The 23,531-nt window shown below is 38.2% G+C and overlaps 1 protein-coding gene across 2 annotated transcripts in view; it reads right to left on the minus strand.

The window, feature by feature from the left end:
• NUP35 (nucleoporin 35) overlaps positions 1-23,531 on the minus strand; it is a 72,889-nt gene that overhangs the window by 33,683 nt on the left and 15,675 nt on the right. The window lies entirely within an intron of this gene.

Consider the following 23,531-nt stretch of genomic DNA (forward strand, 5'->3'; position numbering starts at 1 on the left):
AAAGTAAAGCATAGTAATTATCATTAATAATACTGTATCATGTATTTGAAAGCTGCTAAGAGAGCAAATCTTAAATATTCTCACCACAAAAAAAAGGAAATTACATGAAATGAGGGCATAATAGCTAATACTATGGTTATTTCACAGTATATAAGTGTATAAAATCAACACATCATATACGTTAAATTTACACAAAGATTTATGCCAATCATCTCTCAATAAACTTACAAAATATTAGATTATATCCATAAATTAACCTATAATACAAGATCTGTTATTCCAAGAATCAAAAGGTACAGTAGATAAAAACTCATTAAAAATGTTAAGTTTTATCAAAATATAGCTTCAATATAAATGATGTACTTGGTACAATTATTCTTTTGCATCAAAAGCACAAATATATTCAGAGTCAAGTCTAAAAGTCATCCATCTCTTGCCTCCAAATTGTACCATACCAAAACCACACCCTCAACAGAATCAAAAGTTAAAAGTATCAATCAGGTAAAAAGTACAATGTAACAATATAACTCCAACTAGAGAGAAAAAAAATACATGATACAATTTGAATCCCTTTACTTCACTTGGGCTCTAATTTAGAAACCATAATTAATCTAATTCAACCTATCAATATAGCCTTTCCTTTAAAAAAAAATGTTTCAGAACACTACTCTAGATCCTAGAAGAAAACAAAGATGCTCAACTAACTGCTTATGTTGTCACCAAGTAACCAAACTAAAATACAATTTAGCCGACAGAAAGCCTGAGAAACATCCAAACATTTTTTTATGAAAGCAATCAAGCAAATGAAGATATGCAATCATTATTAACTCTAGAAAAAACATAAAGTTATACAAGAAGGTAATGGAATCCCAGTTTATTACATGGTTCAGTCTTACAGTTTAGAACTGACTTAAAATTGAGTTCATGCTTAATAAAAAAAAAAGAAAAAGAGAGAGAGAGAGACAATACAAAGGAAGTAACTGAAAGGAGGCCAAACTGCATACATTCTATAATACATTTAACAACTACTTTTTCCTCATCATTCCAGATGCACTTAATAGGTGTAACACATTCCTAAAATGATGTTGATTTTAAAATGAAACACCCACTTTGACAAGTGTCTGCTTACAACTAATTTATCAACTATCCCTACAGGAAATAAGCAAAAGCACAGAGGATACTATAATAAAGTTAGTTCTTACTACAAAGACATGACTTTAACACACAGACAGTAAAAAACATTTTAGTATAAAATGTGAAGCCAGTTCAAAATGTTTTATGTTCTGTATTATGATAAAGAAGGTATAATTTAGTTATGCTACATCATGTAATAACCTTCAAGCAAGAAATTAAATGAAGGCTCAAAATGAGACAACCATTATGACCTTTAAATATAAAACAAATCAAAATTAAGTCTCAAATGAATGAGCAATGTAATTTTTGCCCTGTCAACTACTCTGAAAAACATAATTACTTACACATAATCTAAAACTATTTACATAACTTTAGCATAATTGCCCCCCACCTTGTTAATGTTTAATTGCTTCACTGATTTTACTTCCTTTCAATCAGACTTCAGGTAGAATGCACTGCTTTATAAGATGAAAATAAAGTGTGCCTATCAAACCACATCAAATTGGACTATCATGTGTCTCCATTGGTAAATCACTACTCACTCTTCATAATATCAGATAAAAGTGGAGGACAAAAGACTTACTACCCTTTATGAAATACCCTCAATTAAAGAACAGATTCAAGAGGAGAGGAGGAGCCAAGATGGCGGGGTGAGTAGGGCAGCAGAAATCTCCTCCCAAAACCATATATATTTTTGAAAACACAAAAAATACAACTACTCTTAAAAGAGAGACCAGAAGATACAGTACAACAGTAAGGCTACATCTACATCTATGAGAACTCAGCACCTCATGAAGGGGGTAAGATACAAGTCGCACCAATAGGACCCGAGCACTTCCTCAACTCCAGCCCACCCGCAGGAGGAAAGGAGTCCCAGCAGGGAGGGAGGGGGAGCTCATGACTGCTAAATACCCAGCCCTAATCATCCGCACCGGGAGCGCAGACACAAAATGGATGGTGGGCTGGACATTAGGGAAATGGAACAGTAAAACCTGCGAGCAGGTTCCACAGCTGGTGCCCCTGGGACAAAAGAAGAGAGTGCTTTTTGAAAGTCTTAAAGAGAGGGTCTTCAGAGCTGGATGGAACAGTTCTGGCATACTCGGCCCAGAAGGCTGGGAACCCCGGGGAACTTCGGGTGCCCTAATCCCCTGGGCGGCAACGCAGCTCTGAAGCCCCTCAAGGCGATAAACAGCCTGCCATACATTCCCCCTCCTGCACGGGTCTGCCACAGCAGGGGAGCAACCTGACAGCGGCCACAACCACAGCAGCCACCCAGAGACTCCTCCACAGGACATGGGGCCAGACTCAGATTCCACGCCAGAGCGCAGCAGCCCAGCACAGACAGAGGAAGCCGGGACAGGCTACGAAGGGTCACCATTCTCGCAGGAGAGCACACCAGGAACGCCTGCCACTCCCCACGGGGCTCTGGGCTGCCCTGACTGCTGTCCCACCGGCGGCAGCTCAGGAAATAAAATCGGAAGCTGCTCACGGAGAGCAGGTAACTGGCACAGGCAGCGGAGAAGGGCAAGGGGACCAGCAAGCAGGAAGGGATGTTGTTCTCCCAACTGTCACACATGCCAACTGCCTACAACTACCTCTATTGCCATGAAAAGGCAGAAGAATTTGAACCAATCAAGAATTACCCAGACAACTCCCAAGAAGGAGCCTGGGGATATAATTTTTAACCAATTTTCCTGAAAAAGAATTCAAAATAAAGGTCATACCCATGCTGATGGACCTGCAGAGAAATATACAAGAGCTAAAGGATCAAGTTAGGAGGGAGAATACAGAAATAAAACAATCTCTGGAAGGATTTAAAAGCAGACAGGATGACATGCAAGAGGCCGTTAATGGAACAGAAATCAGAGAAGGAACACAAAGAAGCTGAGGCAGAGAGAGAAAAAAGGATCTCCAGGAATGAAAGAATATTAAGAGAACTGTGTGACCAATCCAAACAAAAGAATATTCGCATTACAGTGGTACAAGAAGAATAGAGAGAAAAAAGGATAGAAAGTGTATTTGAAGAAATAATTGCTGAACACTTTCCCAAACTGGGGGCGGAAATAGTCTCTCAGACAATGGAAACCCACAGATCTCCAAAAACAAGGAACCCAAGGAGGACAACACCGAGACACATAAAAATTAAAATGGCAAAGATCAAGGACAAGGACAGAGTATTAAAGGCAGCCAGAGAGAGAAAAAGGTCACCTACAAAGGAAAACCCATCAGGCTATCATCAGACTTCTCAACAGAAACCTTACAGGCCAGAAGAGAATGGCACGATATATTTAATGCAATGAAACAGAAGAGCCTTGAACCAAGAATACTGTATCCAGCACGATTATCATTTAAATATGAACGAGGGATTAAACAATTCCCAGACAAGCAAAAGTTGAGGGAATTTGCGTCCCACAAACGACCTCTACAGGATATTTTTAAATGACTGCTCTAGATGGAAGCACTCCTAAGACTAAATAGATGTCACCAGAGAAAATAAAATCACACCAAAGAAAGCAGACCAACCAAATAATAACTAAAGGCAAGAAACAAAATCAACTACTCACAAAAGCAGTCAAAGGACACACAAAAGAGTACAGAATAAAACACCTAACATATAAAGAATGGAGGAGGAGGAATAAGAAGGGAGAGAAATAAAGAATCATCAGACTGTATTTATAGTAGCTTAATAAGCGAGTTAAGTTAAACAGATAGTAAAGAAGCTACCCTCAAACCCTTGGTAACCACGAATGTAAAGTCTGCAATGGCAGTAAGTACATATCTTTCAATAATCACCCTAAATGTAAATGGACTGAATGCAACAATCAAAAGACACAGAGTAACAGAATGGATAAAAAAGCAACACCCATCTATTGCTGCTTACAAGAGACGCACCTCAAACCAAACACATACACAGACTACAAGTCAAAGGATGGAAAAAGATATTTCATGCAAACAATAGGAAGAATAAAACATGTGTTGCAGTACTAGTGTCAGACAGAATAGACTTCAAATCAAAGAAAGTCACAAGAGATAAAGAAGGACATTACATAATGATAAAGGGTCAGGCCAACAAGAGGATATAACCATTATATATATATATATATGTATATATATATACATGCACCCAATTACAGGAGCACCACCATATGTGAAACAAATACTAAGAGAATTCAGGAGGATACAGAATGCAATGCATTCATTTTAGGAGACTTCAACACACCACTCACTCCAAACGACAGAACCACGAGACAGAAAATAAATAAGGACACAGAGGCACTGAACAACACACTAGAACAGATGGACCTAATAGACATCTACAGAACTCTACACCCAAAAGCAGCAGGATACACATTCCTCTCAAATACACATGGAACATTTTCCAGAACAGTCCACATACTAGGCTACAAAAAGAGCCTCAGTAAATTCAAAAAGACTGAAATTCTACCAACCAACTTCTCAGACCACAAAGGTATAAAACTAGAAATAAATTATACAAAGGGAGCAAAAAGGCTCACAAACACATGGAGGCTCAAAAACATGCTCCTAAATAATCAATGGATCAATGACCAAATTAAAACAGATAAAGCAATATATGGAGAGAAATGACAACAACAGCACAAAGGCCCAACTGCTTTGGGATGCAGCAAAGGCAGTTCTAAGAGGAAAGTATATAGCAATCCAGGCCTATTTAAAGAAAGAAGAACAACCCCAAATGAATAGTCTAAAGTCACAATTATTGAAATTGGAAAAAGAAGAACAAATGAGGCCTAAAGTCAGCAGAAGGAGGGACATAATAAAGATCAGAGATGAGATAAATAAAATTGAGAAGAATAAAACAATAAAAAAAAAAATCAATGAAACTCAGAGATGGTTTTTTTGAGAAAATAAAAAAAGTAGATAAGCCCCTACCCAGACTTATTAAGAGAGAGAATCTACACACATCAACAGAATCAGAAAAGAGAAAGGAAAAATCATGATGGACCCCAAAGAAATACAAAGAATCATTAGAGAATACTATGAAAATCTATAGCCTAACAAGGTGGAAAACCTAGAAGAAATGGACAACTTCCTAGAAAAATACAACCATCCAAGACTGACCAAGGAAGAAACAACAAATCTAAACAGACCAATTACCAGCAACGAAACTAAATTGGTAATCAAAAAACTAACCAGGAGCAAAACCCCCAGGTCAAAAGGATTTATGGTGGAATGTTACCAGACATACAGAGAAGACATGATACCCATTCTCCAAAACGTTTTTCATAAAATAGAAGAGGAGCGAATACTCCCAAACTCATTCTATGAAGCCAGCATCACTCTAAAACCAAAACCAGACAAAGACCTCACAAAAAAAGAAAATTACAGATCAATATTTCTGATGAACATAGATGCAAAAATACTCAACAAAATATTAGCAAACCGAATTCAAAAATACATCAAGAGGATCACACACCATGACCAAGTCGGATTCATCACAGGGATGTAAAGATGGTCCAACATTCGAAAATCCATCAACATCATTCACCACATAAACAAAAAGAAGGACAAAAACCATGTGATCATCTCCATAGATGCTGAAAAAACACTCAACAAAATTCAACATCCATTCATGATAAAAACTCTCAGCAAAATGGGTATAGCAGGCAGGTACCTCAACATAATAAAGGCCATATATGACAAACCCACAGCCAACATCATAGTTAAGAGCAAGAAGCTGAAAGCTTTTCCTCTAAGATCGGGAACAAGACAGGGATGCCCACTCTCCCCCCTGTTATTCAACACAGTACTGGAGGTTGTAGCCATGACAGACTGGTAAAGAAGTCAAACTGTCACTATTTGAAGAACTCAAACTCAAACTGTCACTATTTCACTACATAAAAAACCCTGAAGACTTCACTCCAGAACTACTAGAACTAATACCGGAATTCAGCAAAGTTGCAGGATACAAAATAAATACACAGAAATCTGTTGCTTTCCTATACACTAACAATGAACTAGCAGAAAGAGAAATCAGGAAAACAACTCCATTCACAATTGCACAAAAAGAATAAAATACCTAGGAATAAACCTAACCAAGGAAGTGAAAGATCTATACCCTGAGAACTACAAGACACTCTTTAGAGAAATTAAAAAGGACACTAACAAATGGAAACTCATCCCATGCTGTTGGCTAGGAAGAATTAATATTGTCAAATGACCATCTTGCCTAAAGTCATCTACAGATTCAATGCAATCCCTATCAAAATACCAAGAACATTCTTCAACGAACTGGAAAAAATAGTTTTAAAATTCATATGGAACCACCTAAGACCCCAAATAGCCAAAGAAATCCTGAGAAGGAAGAATAAAGTGGGGGGCATCTCGCTCCCCAACTTCAAGCTCTACTACAAAGCCACAGTAATCAAGACAATTTGATAATGGCACAAGAAAGGCCCACAGAACAGTGGAACAGGATAGAAAGTCCAGATATTAACCCAAACATATAGTCAATTAACATACGATAAAGGAGCAATGGACATGCAATGGGGAAATGACAGCCTCTTCAACAGTTGGTGTTGGCAAAACTGGACAGCTACATACACCAAAGACCTGAATGTAAGTCATGAAACCATAAAACTCCTAGAAAAAACCATAGGCAAAAATCTCTTAGACATAAACATGAGTGACTTCTTCATGAACATATCTCCCCAGGCAAGGGAAACAAAAGCAAAAATGAACAAATGGGACTGTATCAAGCTGAAAAGCTTCAGTACAACAAAGGAAACCACCAATAGAACAAAAAGGCAGCCTACAGTATGGAAGAATATATTCATAAATGACAGATCTGATAAAGGCTTGACATGCAAAATACATAAAGAGCTCACACACCTTAACAAACAAAAAGCAAATAATTCAATTAAAAAATAGGCAGAGGAGCTGAATAGACAGTTCTCTAAAGAAGAAATTCAGATGGCCAATAGACACATAAAAAGACGCTTCACATCGCTTGTCATCAGAGAAATGCAAATTAAAACCACAATGAGATATCACCTCACACCAGTAAGGATGGCTACCATCCAAAAGACAAACAACAACAAATGTTGGCGAAGTTGTGGAGAAAGGGGAACTCTCCTACACTGCTGGTGGGAATGTAAATTAATTCAACCATTTTGGAAAGCAGAATAGAGGTTCCTCAAAATGCTCAATAGAAATACCATTTGACCCAGGAATTCCACTTCTAGGAATTTACCGTAAGAATGCAGCAGCCCAGTTTGAAAAAGACAGATGCACCCCTATGTTTATCACAGCACTATTTACAATAGCCAAGAAATGTAAGCAACCTCAGTGTCCATCAGTAGATGAATGGAGAAAGAAGATGTGGTACATATACACAATGGAATATTATTCAGCCATAAGAAAAAAACTAATCCTACCATTTGCAACAACATGTATGGAGCTAGAGAGTATTATGCTCAGTGAAATAAGCCAGGCAGAGAAAGACAAGTACCAAATGATTTCACTCATATGTGAACAAAGAACAAAGAACAAAGAAAAACTGAAGGAACAAAACAGTAGCAGAATCTCAGAACCCAAGAATGGACTAACAGTTAATAAAGGGAAAGGGACTGGGGATGATGGGTGAGAAGGGAAGGATAAGGGCAGGGAAAAAGAAACGGGGCATTACAATTAGCATGTATAGTTGTTGTGGGGGGGAGTACAGGGAGAGCTGTACAACACAGAGAAGACAGGTGGTGATTATACAGCATCTTGCTACACTGATGGACAGTGACTGTAGTGGCGTGTGTGGGAGGGACTTGGTAACGGGGGAAGCCTGGTAAACATAGTGTTCTTCATGTAATTGTAGATTAATGATGGCAAAAATAAAATAAATAAATAAATAAATAAATAAAAATGGGCAGAGGAGCTGAACAGACAGTTCTCCAAAGAAGAAATTCAGATGGCCAACAGACACAGGAAAAGATGCTCCACATTGCTAGTCATCAGAGAAATGCTAATTAAAACCACAATGAGGTATCACCTTACACCAGTAAGGACTGCCACCATCCAAAAGACAAACAACAACAAATGTTGGCAAAGTTGTGGAGAAAGGGGAACCCCCCTACACTGCTGGTGGGAATGTAAATTAGCTCAACTATTATGGAAAGCAGTCTGGAGGTTCCTCAAAATGCTCAAAATAGAAATACCATTTGACCCAGGATTTCCACTTCTAGGAATTTACCCTAAGAATGCAGCAGCCCAGTTTAAAAAAGAAAGATGCACCCCTATATTTATTGCAGCACTATTTACAATAGCCAGGAAATAGAAGCAACCTCAGGGTCCATCAGTAGATGAATGGAGAAAGAAGATGTGGTACATATACACAATGGAATATTATTCAGCCATAAGAAGAAAACTAATCCTACCATTTGCAGCAACATGGATGGAGCTAGAGAGTATTATGCTCAGTGAAATAAGCCAGGTGGAGAAAGACAAGTACCAAATGATTCCACTCATCTGTGGAGTATAAAAACAAAGAAAAACTGAAGGAACAAAACAGCAGCAGACTCACAGAACCCAAGAATGGACTAACAGTTACCAAAGGTAAAGGGACTGGGGAGGATGGGTGGGAAGGGAGAAGGGAGGGATAAGGTGGGGGTGTGGGGGGAGAAAGACAGTATTATGATTAGCATGTATAATGTGGGGTGGGGCATGGGGAGGGGCTGTGCAACACAGAGTAGACAAGTAGTGATTCTACAACATCTTACTACCCTGATGGACAGTGACTGTAATGGGGTTTGTGGGGCTACTTGGTGATGGGGGTAGTCTATTAAACATAATGTTCCTCATGTAATTATAGATTAAGATAGAAAAATAACTTAATAAATAAAATAAAATAATATAAAAGAAAGTAAATAATAAAATAAAATAAAGTAAAATAAATGAATTAATTAAATAAATAAATAAATAAATAAATAAATAAATAAATAAATAAATAAACCCACAAAAAAGAACAGATTCAATTATTTTAAAATAGACCACTAACCTAAATGAAAATGTAAGAGAGAATAATGGTCAATTTTAAACAAATTCAGGGCATTTGAACTTGGGAAAAAGAGGTTCCTGCTTACCATGAAATAAAGCAGCACGTTAGGAATTTAGCCTCAGCCCAAAGAGAGGTTTGGCTTTTGTCAGATTCCTTGAATGTAACCTCTAAACCCTAGGAACGTCCACAGGACAGAGTATTTTTGTTATTCAGGACAGGCACCTCAAGCACACCTGAAGTTTATGCTAACAAGGTGAAGCATGGTGAGGGCAGGTCATGCCATAATGACCAACCATGTGATAAAAAGTTTAGACCTATCAGCCACTCAATATCTCACCTATATACAGAGGAGTGAACTGGAGATTGAGCTGAGACACCTGATCAATGATTCAATCAATCACGTTTACATAATGAAATTTCAGTTAAAACCCTAGACATAGAAGCCCCAGTGAGCTTCCCTGGCTGGCAATACCATGTTAATGCCATTTATCAATACTCGGAGAGTAACAATGTCATGGAAACTACATATTTGGAATACTCCCAGACTTTGCCCCCATGCAGCTCTTTGGCTCTAATTCGTACCCTTTTACTCTAATAAAACTGTAACCATAGGTATAGAACTTTCAGTGAGTTGTGGGCTTTTCGAGTGAATTATACAACCTTTGGGAGGGTCTGGGCACCTCTGAATTTGTAGCTACCGGGTCTTAACTGATGGTGGCCCTGTGACCTCGCAACTTGCAGCTGACATCTGAAGTGAGAGAGATCTTGTGGGGACGAGTGGTTAAGTGAAAATTTGCACACTGAAAAGGAGACTTCTCCCTTTCTATAATCAGAACACCAGCTTAGACATTAAGGTTGAATATTAGAGAATTCTTCCTTGGGAAAATTTAGAAGAAACAGACCTACATATGCTGATATCAGAAATTTCCCCCAACAAAAATCTAGCTAATTGTCCAATCCCCTTACACCGAAGCCTAGTAAGAGACAAAATGGCCTTTTTTCACCAAGTTCCCTCTTCCTGCTAATGTTGATACACACACATGCACAAATTCCTAGTAAATTTTTAGTGCCTCATTCAATAAATATGCTTCCACCAAGAAAGACAGATAGAAAAAGATAAAATAACTAGAAGGAAATAGAGAATTTGAACAGGAATGAAAAAGACCCACATTAATCTCACTGATAAGATAGATACTTTACCCATGAAACAAGAACATATTTTTTAAGTACATTCAGAGAAGCACAACAACAAAAAAACATTCTTGGAAATTAAAAATGCCAAGTTAAACATTATTTAAAAAGTTGGAAATTGAGACTGAAGATATTTCTCAAAAAGTAGATTTTATATATATATATATATATGTGTGTGTGTGTGTGTATGTATATATACATACATATATAAACACAATTTAAGAGAGAAAAAGTGGAAAATTAGAAATCTCTGCAGTGCTTACAAAAGGAATTCCAGAAAGCAGAAACAGAAAAAAACAGGGAGAGCAATTATCAAACACAGGGAAATTTCCAGGAGAATAACAGGTACAGGTAAGTTTCCCAAAACTGAAGTTAAGTGTCTTGATTTAACAGATCCATCAATTAATTCCCCAGCAAAACAAATGAAAAGTCCCACACCACGGCACATTTGTGGAACTGAGAACACTAACCATACAGAGAACTTAAATTTTTCAAAGCCAAGACATATACAAAGATGTAGGATTCATCTCCATAAATGACTTGTAAAGAACACTAGAAGCTAGAAGACAATGGAATGATGCCTGCAAATTCTCAACTAACATACCATGTCCTGCCAAATTAACAATCCAGTGTGAAGACAGAAAAAAAGCATTTTAGACATGAGGTCTTAAATTTCACTTCCCATGCAAGCTTTCTTAGAAAGCTATGCAAATATGTTCTTCACCAAAATGAGGAAATAAACTAAAAAAGAAAACACACCCAGGAAAAGGAGTTCAACTCTGGAAAGTTGGTAAGGCAAGTCCTAAGATGACAGCTGTACATAATGCTAAACAAGAAACAGCCAAAAGAGACTAAAAGAAAAGTTCAGTTTAAAACAGAAAAAAAAGAAATGTTTGAAACTATGAGCATTTTTAAAGCAGCTATGTATCATAGCAACAGAACATTTGCTTAAAATAAAGGAGCAAATGGCACACAGAAAATTAAACAAATGGGAAAGAAAAGAGACAATTATTAACTAAAGAAAAATAAAAATTTTACAGAAAGGAAAATTATGATACTTGGTTCAGCACTAAATAGTGCTCACATGGTCATATAAAACTGAACAAAGGAATAAGGTTTGATACAATTATATTCAGATAATGTGGAGATAAGATATAATACTTCAATTTCCCAAAGACATATATAGCATTACTGAAAACTGAAAATCAAGAATGACCAATTATACATGGTTGAAGGAATAATGGCCCTCCAACAGGTCTACATCCTAATCCTAAGAACCTGTGAATGTTACCTTATGCAGCAAAATGGACTTTGAAGACATTAAAAGATCTTGAAATGGGAATATTATCCAGGATTACTCAGGTAGACCCCCACTAGTGTTCATACAAGGGGAGCAAGTGGGAGATTTTAACTACAGAGAGATGATGTGATGATGGAAAGAGATTGGAGTGATACACTTTAAAGAGGAAAGAAGGGGCCACAAAGCACAGAATACAGATAACCGCTACAAGGTGAAAAAACAGAAATGGATTCTCTCTAAAGCCTCCAAAAAGAAACCGTCCTACCAATACCGTGACTTTATCCCAGTGAAAATGATTTGGAGCTCTGAGTTCTACAACTGTGAGAGAATAAATCTGAGTTGCTCTAAATTTGTGGTAATTTGTTACAGCGGTAACAGGAAAATAATACCAGCATCACATTCAGAGAAATGGAGGTAAATTCCAAAAGGAATAGCTCTACGATCTGGATTGGTTGTTAATACTGGGGAAATAGGCTAAAGATTACTGCATTTCATTGTAAGTATACAAGGACCATCTGATTTTTTTTTGAACTATCTGCATTTATTATTTTGGCTAACATACCAAATATTAACCCTTCCAAAACTAGAGGTTACTCAATGGTATTATGGTAGTCTACCATGAGACTAAATAAATTTTAGTGACTAATTTTTAAAAAACCTATGTGGTGGGCAGAAAATGGTCCCCTAAAGATGTCCGTGTCCTAATACCCAGAAGCTGTGAATAAGTTACATCACATAGTAAAATAGAATTAAAGAACATGGACGGACATGTTCCTTCTAGAAGCTGGAATAGGCAGGTGGGGGGCAGGGGAAGATTCACCTCCAGAGCCGCCAGAAAAGAAAGCAGGCCTACCAATGCCTTGACTTTTGCCCACTGAAACCAGTTTCAGACTTCTGACCTCCAGAATTTTAATAAAGCTGAGTTGTTTTAAACCACAAATCTGTGATAATTTGTTTCAGCAGCAATAAGAAACAATGCAATCTAGAATAAGGTTAGTGTTTATTATTAATGAAAAAGTATGCCATGCCACGTAGGATACAACCATTCCAATCCTCTTACTTGGTGTTTGGATGTCATTGCCTCAAAACCCTATATACATATGTTACTTTCCAATGTCTGCTGTGATAAAGTACCACAAACTGGGTGACTTAAAAATTACCCAAACTGAGTGACTTATTCTCTCATAGTTCTGGAGGCCAGAAGTCTAAGATCAAGTTTTTGACAGGGTCAAATGCCTGCTGAAGGTACTAAGAAACTACTGCTTGCCCTGAGTGCTGGCATGTCATTTTGGTGTTCATTGGCTTGTGATGTTAACACTCCCATCTTTGCCTCACTCTTCATATCACCTTCCCCTCTGCATCTCTCTCAGGTCTGTGTCAAATTTCTCTCTACCTATATAGGGATACTTACGACTGCATAAAGAGACCACCCAGGTAACTGCCAGGATTACCTTCCCCTCTCTCTCTCTCTCTCCTTAACTCTCTCTCACGATTCGCAACTTAGTAATACATTTCAGCCACACAGTAATATTCACAGCTTCTGGGGATCAGGATGTGAACAGATCATTCTGGGGCCATCATTCAACTCACTACCACTTACATCCATCTATCTATTCAGTCAGTAAACATTTACTGAGGTCCCTTCATACCCAGCTCTATGGTAGGTAAATAATGAAGATACAGAAGGGGTCTCTCTGTCCTGAAGGAATTTATAATCCAGTAATCAAGAAAAAGCTGAGCAGAGAGAGCTCTACAGAAACACATACAAGGAGCAGCTAACCTGGATCAGAAAAAGAAGTGTCAGGGAAATGTCCTTCACAGATAAATTAGTCCTTATTTTCCCATTCTAGGAACACTATCAGAACTCTGAGCTCCTACAATCAACAAAAGTAGCCAAAAAGCTAGAGCCTAAATATCACACTTAGTCTGTTAACAATATAACACAAATAAGGATTCTGATTCAGTAGATATAAGTGGCACACCCTTTGAGAAGAGCGATGATAAGTGAAAGAACTTCTCAAGAAAAAAATTAAGAAAAAATTTAAAAGATAATGGGAAAGCAGAGGAATATTTAAATAGTAGTTGAAGAAAACTAAGGGGTGAGAAGGGACAAAGATAGGGCAAACATACTCAATATTCTTTACCAGGGCACTAATACGCCATGGTTGAAAACAGTTTCTGAAATTCTTTAATCCAGATTCCCTGTTTTTTCATATGACCAAGGTTTCCCTACAGAAATACGATTTTAAAAGAGAGTTTAACATCAATAACAAAATTAAAGCAAAAAGAACCCCCCGTACTTAGACACAAATACCTAAGCATAAAATACCACTCTTACCATAAAATCCCATGACACCTCTTTATAAAAGCTGCCAAACTTAGAAAGCTAAATTTTATAGGATACAAAAATGTTTCATTTATGTAACACTAAGAGCTAAAAGAATAACCAACAATTTTCTAAAGTCAACTCTTTACCCACTTCTTGTTTATTACTGGCCATGCATGACAGGTCCTCAGGTCCACCGTATCTTTTCAAAAATACTCTTTCACTTATGCCCTATTAAGACTTTGCATATGTAAATTCCTTAAGGTCAGAGTAGAAGCAGCAGTGGCTCCCACTGGCCAATTTACAATAGGTATACTCTCCTATCATGGTCCTTATATTTTCATATATGATTTCTATAATTATAAGAACCTCTTAGAAGTTACAGTATTAGGAAAAAAAAAAGGTAACAAAAGGATATTTAATAAATTTTAATCCTGTGTTCTTCCACTTGACAATATAAAATGCGTGCCCTTCAAACAACAGATCCCTTAAAGTATAAAGCATACTACTTGTTAAGCATTTTTGCATTTTCAAGGTCCTTGGGATCAGTTACTGATTCAAGCAACTGAATTGTCACTATTGTTAATTAGTCAGTTAAAAAAGCATTGTCAATTACCAGCAACGAAATTGCAGCAGTAATCAAAAAACTACCCAAGAGCAAAACCCCCAGGCCAGATGGTTTTACCGCAGAATTTTCAGACACACAGAGAAGACATAATACCCATTCTCCTTAGTTTTCCAAAAGTTAGAAGAAGAGGGAATACTTCCAAACTCATTCTATGAAGCCAGCATCACGCTAATACCAAAACCAGGCAAAGACTCAAAAAAAAGAGAAAACTACAGACCAGTATCCCTGATGAATGTAGATGCAAAGATACTTAACGAAATGTTAGCAAACCAAATTCAAAAATACACCATGACCAAGTGGGATTCATCCCAGGGATGCAAGGATGGTACAACATTCAAAAATCCATCTACATCATCCACCACATAAACAAAAAGAAGGACAAAAACCACATGATCACCTCCATAGATGCTGAAAAAGCACTCAACAAAATTCAACATCCATTCATGATAAAAACTCTCAACAAAATGGGTATAGAGGGCAAGTATCTCAACATAATAAAGTCCATATATGATAAACCCACAGCCAACATCATACTGAACAGCAAGAAGCCGAAAACTTTTCCTCTGAGATCAGGAACAAGACAGGGATGCCCACTCTCCCCCGTTATTCAACACAGTACTGGAGGTCGTAGCCATGGCAGTCAGACAAAACAAAGAAATACAAGGAATCCAGATTTGTAAAGAAGCCAAACTATCACTATTTGCAGATGACATGATATTGTACACAAAAATCCCTAAAGACTCCACTACAAAACTACAAGAACTAATATCGGAATTCAGCAAGGTTGCAGGATACAAAATGAATACACAGAAATCTGTTGCTTTATACACTAATGATGAACTAGCAGAAAGAGAAATCAGGAAAACAATTCCATTCACAATTGCCTCAAAAAGAATAAAATAGGGAGCCAAGATGGCAGCTTGAGTAGAGCAGCAGCAATCTCCTCCCAAAACCATATACAACTATTCCTAAAAGAGAGACCAGAAGACACAGGACAACAGCCAGACTATACCTACACCTGCAAGAACCCAGCGCATCACGAAGGGGGTAAGATACAAGCCGCAGCCCAGTGGGGCCCAAGCGCCCCTCACCCCAGCTCCCCAGTGGGAGGAGAGGAGTCAGAGTGGGGAGGGAGAGGGAGCCCAGGACTGCTAATCACCCAGCCCTAGCCATCTGCACCGGAGTGCGTGGTGTACAGGATAATAGGGAAACAGAACAGTAAAAACTGCAAGTGGGTCCCCACAGCCGTTGCCCTTGGAACAAAGAAAAGCGAGTGTTTTTTGAAAGTCTTAAAGGGACAAGGACCCCAAAGCTGGACAGACGCATCCGGGGACACTTAGCCCAGCAGCTGGAATCCCAGGGAACTCAAGGCATGCTAAACCCCTGGGGGGGCAGGACAGTTCGGAGGCCCCTCACGGTGATAAACAGCCTCCTGCCCTTTTCCCCCTCCAACGCAGCTCCACCATATTGGAGCAGCAGCCTGAGGCCAGACACACCCACAGCAACCGCAGAGGTCCACAGCGACCGGGCAAGAATCAGAGTACCCGTCTGCACGCAGCTGCCCAGCACAAGCTGCTAGGGGTCGCTGTTCTCCCAGGAGAGGAAGGGCACAAACCAGCAAGAAGGGATGTTCTCCCAGCTGACATATGTGCCAGTTAGCCACAATTACCTCTATCACCATGAAAAGGCAGAAGAACTTGATACAAACCAGACTAAGTCAGACATTCTCCCGAGAAGGAATCTGGGGAGATAGATCTAACCAATCTTCCTGAAAAATACTTCAAAATAAAGGTCATAACGATGCTGACAGATCTTCAGTGAAATATGCAAGAGCTAAGGGATGAAGTCCGGAGGGAGATTACAGAAATAAAACAATCTCTGGAAGAACTTAAAAGCAGACTGGATGAGGAGAAAGAGGCCGTTAATGGAATAGAAATCAGAGAACAGGAACACAGAGAAGCTGACGAAGAGAGAGAAAAAAACATCTCCAGGAAGGAAAGTATATTAAAAGAACTGTGTGACCAATCAAAATGGAAGAATATTCACAATCTAGGGGTACCAGAAAAAGAAGAGAGAGAAAAAGGGATGGAAAGTGAATTTGAAGAAATAATTGCTGAAAACTTCCCCAAACTGGGGGAGGAAATAATCGATCAGACCACGTAAGTACACAGAATTTCCAACAGAAGGGACCCAAGGAGGACAACACCAAGACACATAATAATTAAAATGGCAAAGATCAAGGACAAGGACAGAGTATTAAAGGCAGCCAGAGAGAAAAAAGGTCACCTACAAAGGAAAACCCATCAGGCTATCATCAGACTTCTCAACAGAAACCTTACAGGCCAGAAGAGAATGGCATGATATATTTAATGCAATGAAACAGAAGGGCCTTGAACCAAGAATACTGTACCCAGCACGATTATCATTTAAATACAAAGGAGGGTTTAAACAATTCCCAGACAAGCAAAAGTTGAGGGAATTTGCCACCCATGAACCACCTCTACAGGGTATTTTAGAGGGACTGCTCTAATGGGAGCACTCCTAATACTAAATAGATGTCACCAGAGAAAATAAAATCACAGCAAAGAAAGCAGACCAACCAAATACTAACTAAAGGCAAAAAATAAAATCAACTATGCACAAAAGCAGTTAAAGGAAACACAAAAGAGCACAGAATAAAACAACAAACACATAAAGAATGGAGGAAGAGGAATAAGAAGGGAGAGAAAGAATCACAAGACAGTGTTTATAATAGCTCAATAAGTGAGTTAAGTTAGACAGTAAGATACTAAAGAAGCTAACCTTGAACCTTTGGTAACCACGAACCGAAAGCCTGCAATGGCAATAAGTACATCTCTTTCAATAATCACCCTAAATGTAAATGGACTGAATGCACCAATCAAAAGACACAGAGGAATAGAATGGATAAAAAAGCAACACCCATCTATATGTGGCTTACAAGAGACCCACCTCAACCCAAAGACATGCACAAACTAAAAGTCAAGGAATGGAAAAAGATATTTCATGGAAACAACAGGGAGAAAAAAGCAGGTGTTGCAGTATCAGACAAAATAGACTTCAAAACAAAGAAAGTAACAATAGATAAAGAAGGACATTACATAATGATAAAGGGCTCAGTCCAACAAGAGGATATAACCATTATAAATATATATGCACCCAATACAGGAGCACCAACATGTGTGAAACAAATACTAACAGAACTAAAAGAGGAAATAGAATGCAATGCATTTATTTTAGGAGACGTCAACACAACACTCACTCCAAAGGATAGATTCACTGGACAGAAAATAAGTAAGGACACACAGGCACTGAACAACACACTAGAACAGATGGACCTAATAGACATCTATGGAACTCTATATCCAAAAACAACAGGATACACATTCTTCTCAAGTGCACATGAAACATTCTCCAGAACAGACCACATACTAGGCCACAAAAAGAGCCTCAGTAAATTCAAAAAGATTGAAATTCTACCAACCAGCTTTTCAGACCACAAACGTACAAAACTAGAAATAAATTGTATAAAGTAAACAAAAAGGCTCACAAACACATGGGGGCTTAACAACATGCTCCTATATAATCAATGGATCAATGAACAAATTAAAATGGAGATCCAGCAATATATGGAAACAAACAACAACAACAACACAAAGCCCCAACTTCTGTGGGACACAGCGAAAGCAGTCTTAAGAGGAGAGAATATAGCAATCCAGGCATATTTAAAGAAGGAAAAACAATCCCTAACGAATAGTCTAACATCACTATTATCGAAATTGGAAAAAAAAGAACAAATGAGGCCTAAAGTCAGCAGAAGGAGGGACATAATATAGATCAAGAAGAAATAAATAAAATTGAGACAAACAAAACAATAGTAAAAATCAATGAAACCAAGACCTGGATATTTGAGAAAATAAGAAAAATAGATAAGCTCTAGCCAAACTTATTAAAAGAAAAAGAGAATCAACACACATCAACAGAATCAGAATCGAGAAAGGAAAAATCACGACAGACCCCACAGAAATACAAAGAATTATTAGAGAATACTATGAAAATCTATATGCTAACAAGCTGGAAAACCTAGAAGAAATGGACAAGTTCCTATAAAAATACAACCACCCAAGACTGACCAAGGAAGAAACACATAATTTAAACAAACTAATTACAAGCAAAGAAATTGAAGCAGTGATCAAAAAACTACCCAAGAACAAAACCCCCGGGCCAGACGGATTTACCTCAGAATTTTATCAGACACACAAACACATAATACCCATTTTCCTTAAAGTTTTCCAAAAAATACAAGAGGAGGGAATACTCCCAAACTCATTCTATGAAGCCAACATCACCCTAATAACAAAACCAGGCAAAGACCCCACCAAAAAAGAAAAGTACAGACCAATATTCCTGATGAACATAGATGCAAAAATACTCAACAAAATATTAGCAAACCAAATTTAAAAAAGAAATCAAAAGGATCATACACCATGACCAAGTGGGATTCATCCCAGGGATGCAAGGATGGTACAACATTTAAAAATCCATCAACATCATCCACCACATAAACAAAAAGGACAAAAACCACATGATCATCTCCATAGATGGTGAAAAAGCATTCGACAAAATTCAACATCCATTCATGATAAAAACTCTCAGCAAAATGAGTATAGAGGGCAAGTACCTCTACATAATAAAGCTCATATATGATAAACCCACAGCCAACATCATACTGAACAGCAAGAAGCTGAAAGCTTTTCCTCTGAGATGGGGAACAAGACAGGGATGCCCACTCTCCCCACTGTTATTTAACATAGTACTGGAGGTCCTAGCCCCGGCAATTAAACAAAACAAAGAAATACAGGGAATCCAGATTGGTAAAGAAGAAGTTAAACTGTCACTATTTGCAGATAACATGATACTGTACATAAAAAACCCTAAAAACTCCACTCCAAAACTACTAGAACTGATATCGGAATACAGCAAATTTGCAGGATACAAAATTAACACACAGAAATCTGTGGCTTTCCTATACACTAAGAATGAACTAACAGAAAGAGAAATCAGGAAAACAATTCTATTCACAATTGCACAAAAAGAATAAAATACCTAGGAATAAACCTAACCAAGGAAGTGAAAGACCTATACTGAGAACTATAAGACACTCTTAAGAGAAATTAAAGGGGACACTAACAAATGGAAACTCTTCCCATGCTCTTGGCTAGGAAGAATTAATATTGTTATAATGGCCATCCTGCCCAAAGCAATATACTGACTTGATGCAATCTCTATCAAATTACCAACAGCATTCTTCAATGAACTGGAACAAATAGTTTTAAAATTCATATGGAAACACCAAAGACCCCAAATAGCCAAAGCAATCCTGAGAAGGAAGAATAAAGTGGGAGGGATCTCACTCCCCAACTTCAAGCTCTACTACAAAGCCATAGTAATCAAGACAATTTGGTACTGGCACAAGAACAGAGCCACAGACAAGTGGAACAGAATAGAGACTCCAGACATTAACCCAAACATATATGGTCAATTAATACATGATAAAAGAGCCGTGGACATACAGTGGGGAAATGACAGTCTCTTCAACAGATGGTGCTGGCAAAACTGGACAGCTACATGTAAGAGAATGAAACTGGATCATTGTCTAACCCCATACACAAAAGTAAATTAGAAATGGATCAGAGACCTGAATGTAAGTCATGAAACCATAAAACTCTGAAAAAACATAGGCAAAAATCTCTTGGACAAAAACATGAGCGACTTCTTCAAGAACACATCTCACTGGGTAAGGGAAACAAAAGCAAAAATGAACAAATGGGACTATATCAAGCTGAAAAGCTTCTGTACAACAAAGGAAACCATAAATAGAACAAAAAGGCAGCCTACAGTATGGGAGAATATATTCATAAGTAACAGATCCGATAAAGGGTTGACATACAAAATAAGTAAAGAGCTCACACATCTTAACAAACAAAAAGCATATAATCCAATTAAAAAATGGGCAGAGGAGCTGAACAGACACTTCTCCAAAGAAGAAATTCAGATGGCCAATAGGCGCATGAAAAGATGATCCACATCGCTATTCATCAGAGAAATGCAAATTAAAACCACAATGAGATATCACCTCACACCAGTAAGGATCGCCACCATCCTAAAGAGAAACAACAAATGTTGTCAAGGTTGTGGAGAAAGGGGAACCCTCCTACACTGCTGGTAGCAATGTAAATTAGTTCAACCATTGTGGAAAGCAGTATGGAGGTTCCTCAAAAAGCTCAAAATAGAAATACCACTTGACCCAGGAATTCCACTTCTAGGAATTTACCCTAAGAATGCAGCACTCCAGTTTGAAAAAGACATGTGCCCCTGTTTATCGCTGCACTATTTACAATAGCCAAGAAATGGAAGCAACCTAAGTGACCATCAGTAGATGAATGGATAAAGAAGAGGTGGTACATATACACAGTGGAATATTATTCAGCCATAAGAAAACAAATCCTACCAATTGCAACAACATGGATGAAGCTACAGGGTATTATATTTAGTGAAATAAGCCAGGCGGAGAAATACAAGTACCAAACGATTTCACTCATATGTGAAGTATAAGAACAAAGAAAAACCTGAAGGAACAAAACAGCAGCAGAATCACAAAACCCAAGAATGGACTAACAGTTACCAAAGGTAAAGGGACTGGGGAGGATGGATGGAAGAGAGGGATAAGGAGGGTGGGGGAAGAAAAGGGGCATAACGATTAGCATGTATAATGTGGGGTGGGGCACGGGGAGGGCTGTGCAACACAGAGAAGACAAGTAGTGATTCTACAGCATCTTACTACGCTGATGGACAGTGACTGTAATGGGGTTTGTGGGGGCTACTTGGTGATAGGGGGAGTCTAATAAACATAATGTTCCTCATGTAATTGTAGATTAATGATACTAAAATTTTTTAAAAATTTTTAAAAAAAGCATTGTCATGTACCTATGTATTTGATCAAACTAAAGTTGTGAAAACCTCAACTAATTCTACATTACTCCTCAAGTATGTACGGAGATTGAGGTGACATCCTAGATTTACAATGATATATGTGGCAGACAGAAATTTATAGATATTACCTGCAAAACTGCTGTTGTAATTTGATTGGTTATTCTTAAACATTAATGCAGGCACTGCTGTGAAGGGTCTCTGCAGACAGAATTAAGGTTAGTAATCAGCTGATCTTACATAAGGAATTACCCTGGATTATTCCAGTGGGCCCAATGTAATCAAATGAGTCCTTACTAGCAATAGATGGCAGAAAAGTCAGGTCAGAGATACTACAGAAGACGGACATCAGGGAAATTCAAATCATAAAAAAAGGACTTAATCTGCTATTGTCATGTTCAAAGATGTAAGGGGAGCCATGAACCAAGGAGTGAGAGCAGCCTTTAGAAGCTGAGAACCACCCTCCAGGTGACAACCAACAAAGAAACAGGGGCCTCAACCTACAAACACATGGAACTGAGTTCACCCAATAACCTGAGTGAACTTGGAAGCATATTCACCCCCAAGAGCTTCCACACAGCACTGTTGACACCTGAGCTCTAAAGCAAAGAACCAAGCTGGGCCTCGACATCTGACCTGTGGAAAACTTGAAATAATAAATTTGTGTTGTTTCAAGCCACTAAATTTGTGATAAATTTGTTACGGCAGCAATTTAAAACTAACACAGATTTTCGTACTACAAGTAGGGTGCTGTTGTAACAAATAACTAAACATGTGGAAGTGGCTTTGGACTAGGCAGTGGATGAATACTAAAGAAATCTGAGGAGCACTACAGAAAAAGCCTAAGTAGCGTTTATTAAACTGATAGTAGAAATCTAGACTTTAAGGACACTGACAGTGAGGATACAGACTGTTGAAGAAATCTGGATTTGCAGGATAAAAAGATCCAACTTGTCAGTGAATACAACTTTTGTTATCTATTCTGACAACCTCTGCCCTTTAACTGGAGTATTTAGAACACTGCATTTTATATAATCATTGATTGGTTCATTTTTAATCTACTGCCTTGCTATTGTTTCTGTTCCATATTCTTTTCCAACTTTCCTTTACATCTCTCACCTAGATGAATGCAGTAGTCTCCTATCTGGTCTCCTTGCTTTCACATTTGCCCCTTCCCCCAAAGTCAGTTCTTGCACAACAGCAGTCTTACCCTATCTTGTTTTCCACCTTTTTTGGATAAAGACCATTTGATACAATGACCTACAAGGCTCTGTAATATCAGCCCCCATTAACTTTCGGACCTCATTTCCTACTAGTCTCCCCCTCACTCACCCCATTTTACACTAGCGTCTTCACTTTTGAACACAACAGATACACTCCCACCTCAGGGCCATTGTACTTGCTACTTCCTCTGTCTAGAACACCTTACCTTCCCTACCTCCCTTAATTTTGTTCAGATTTTTAAGCAAATGTTACTTAAACCCTAACTGTTTAAAGCAGAATAGCCCCCCAAAGATGTCCATGACCTTATCCTGGAACATAGGAATGTTACATTATACAGCAAAGGAGAATTAAGATTGCATATAGAATAAGGCAGCTAATCAGCTGACCATCCTCAGTTACCCAAAAGGGCTCAAGGTACTCACAAGAGTCCTTAAAAGAGAGAGAGAGAGACAGGGAGAGGTGATGGCAGAAGAATGGTTGGTCAGAAAGATGCAAAGCAAAACTGCTGGCACTGAAGATGGAGGTAGGGGACCACAAGCACAGAAATGTGGGCAGTCTCTAAAAGACAGAAAGGATTGCCCTCCAGAACCTCTATAAATAAACACAGCCCTCCCTACCTATGCCTTGCTTTTAGCCCACAGAGACCCATTTCAGACCTCCACCTCTGTAAAATAATACATATTGTTTAAGCCACTTT

The sequence above is a fragment of the Manis javanica genome, chromosome 12 (assembly GCF_040802235.1).
Source record: "Manis javanica isolate MJ-LG chromosome 12, MJ_LKY, whole genome shotgun sequence".
In the NCBI taxonomy this organism is placed as follows: domain Eukaryota; kingdom Metazoa; phylum Chordata; class Mammalia; order Pholidota; family Manidae; genus Manis; species Manis javanica.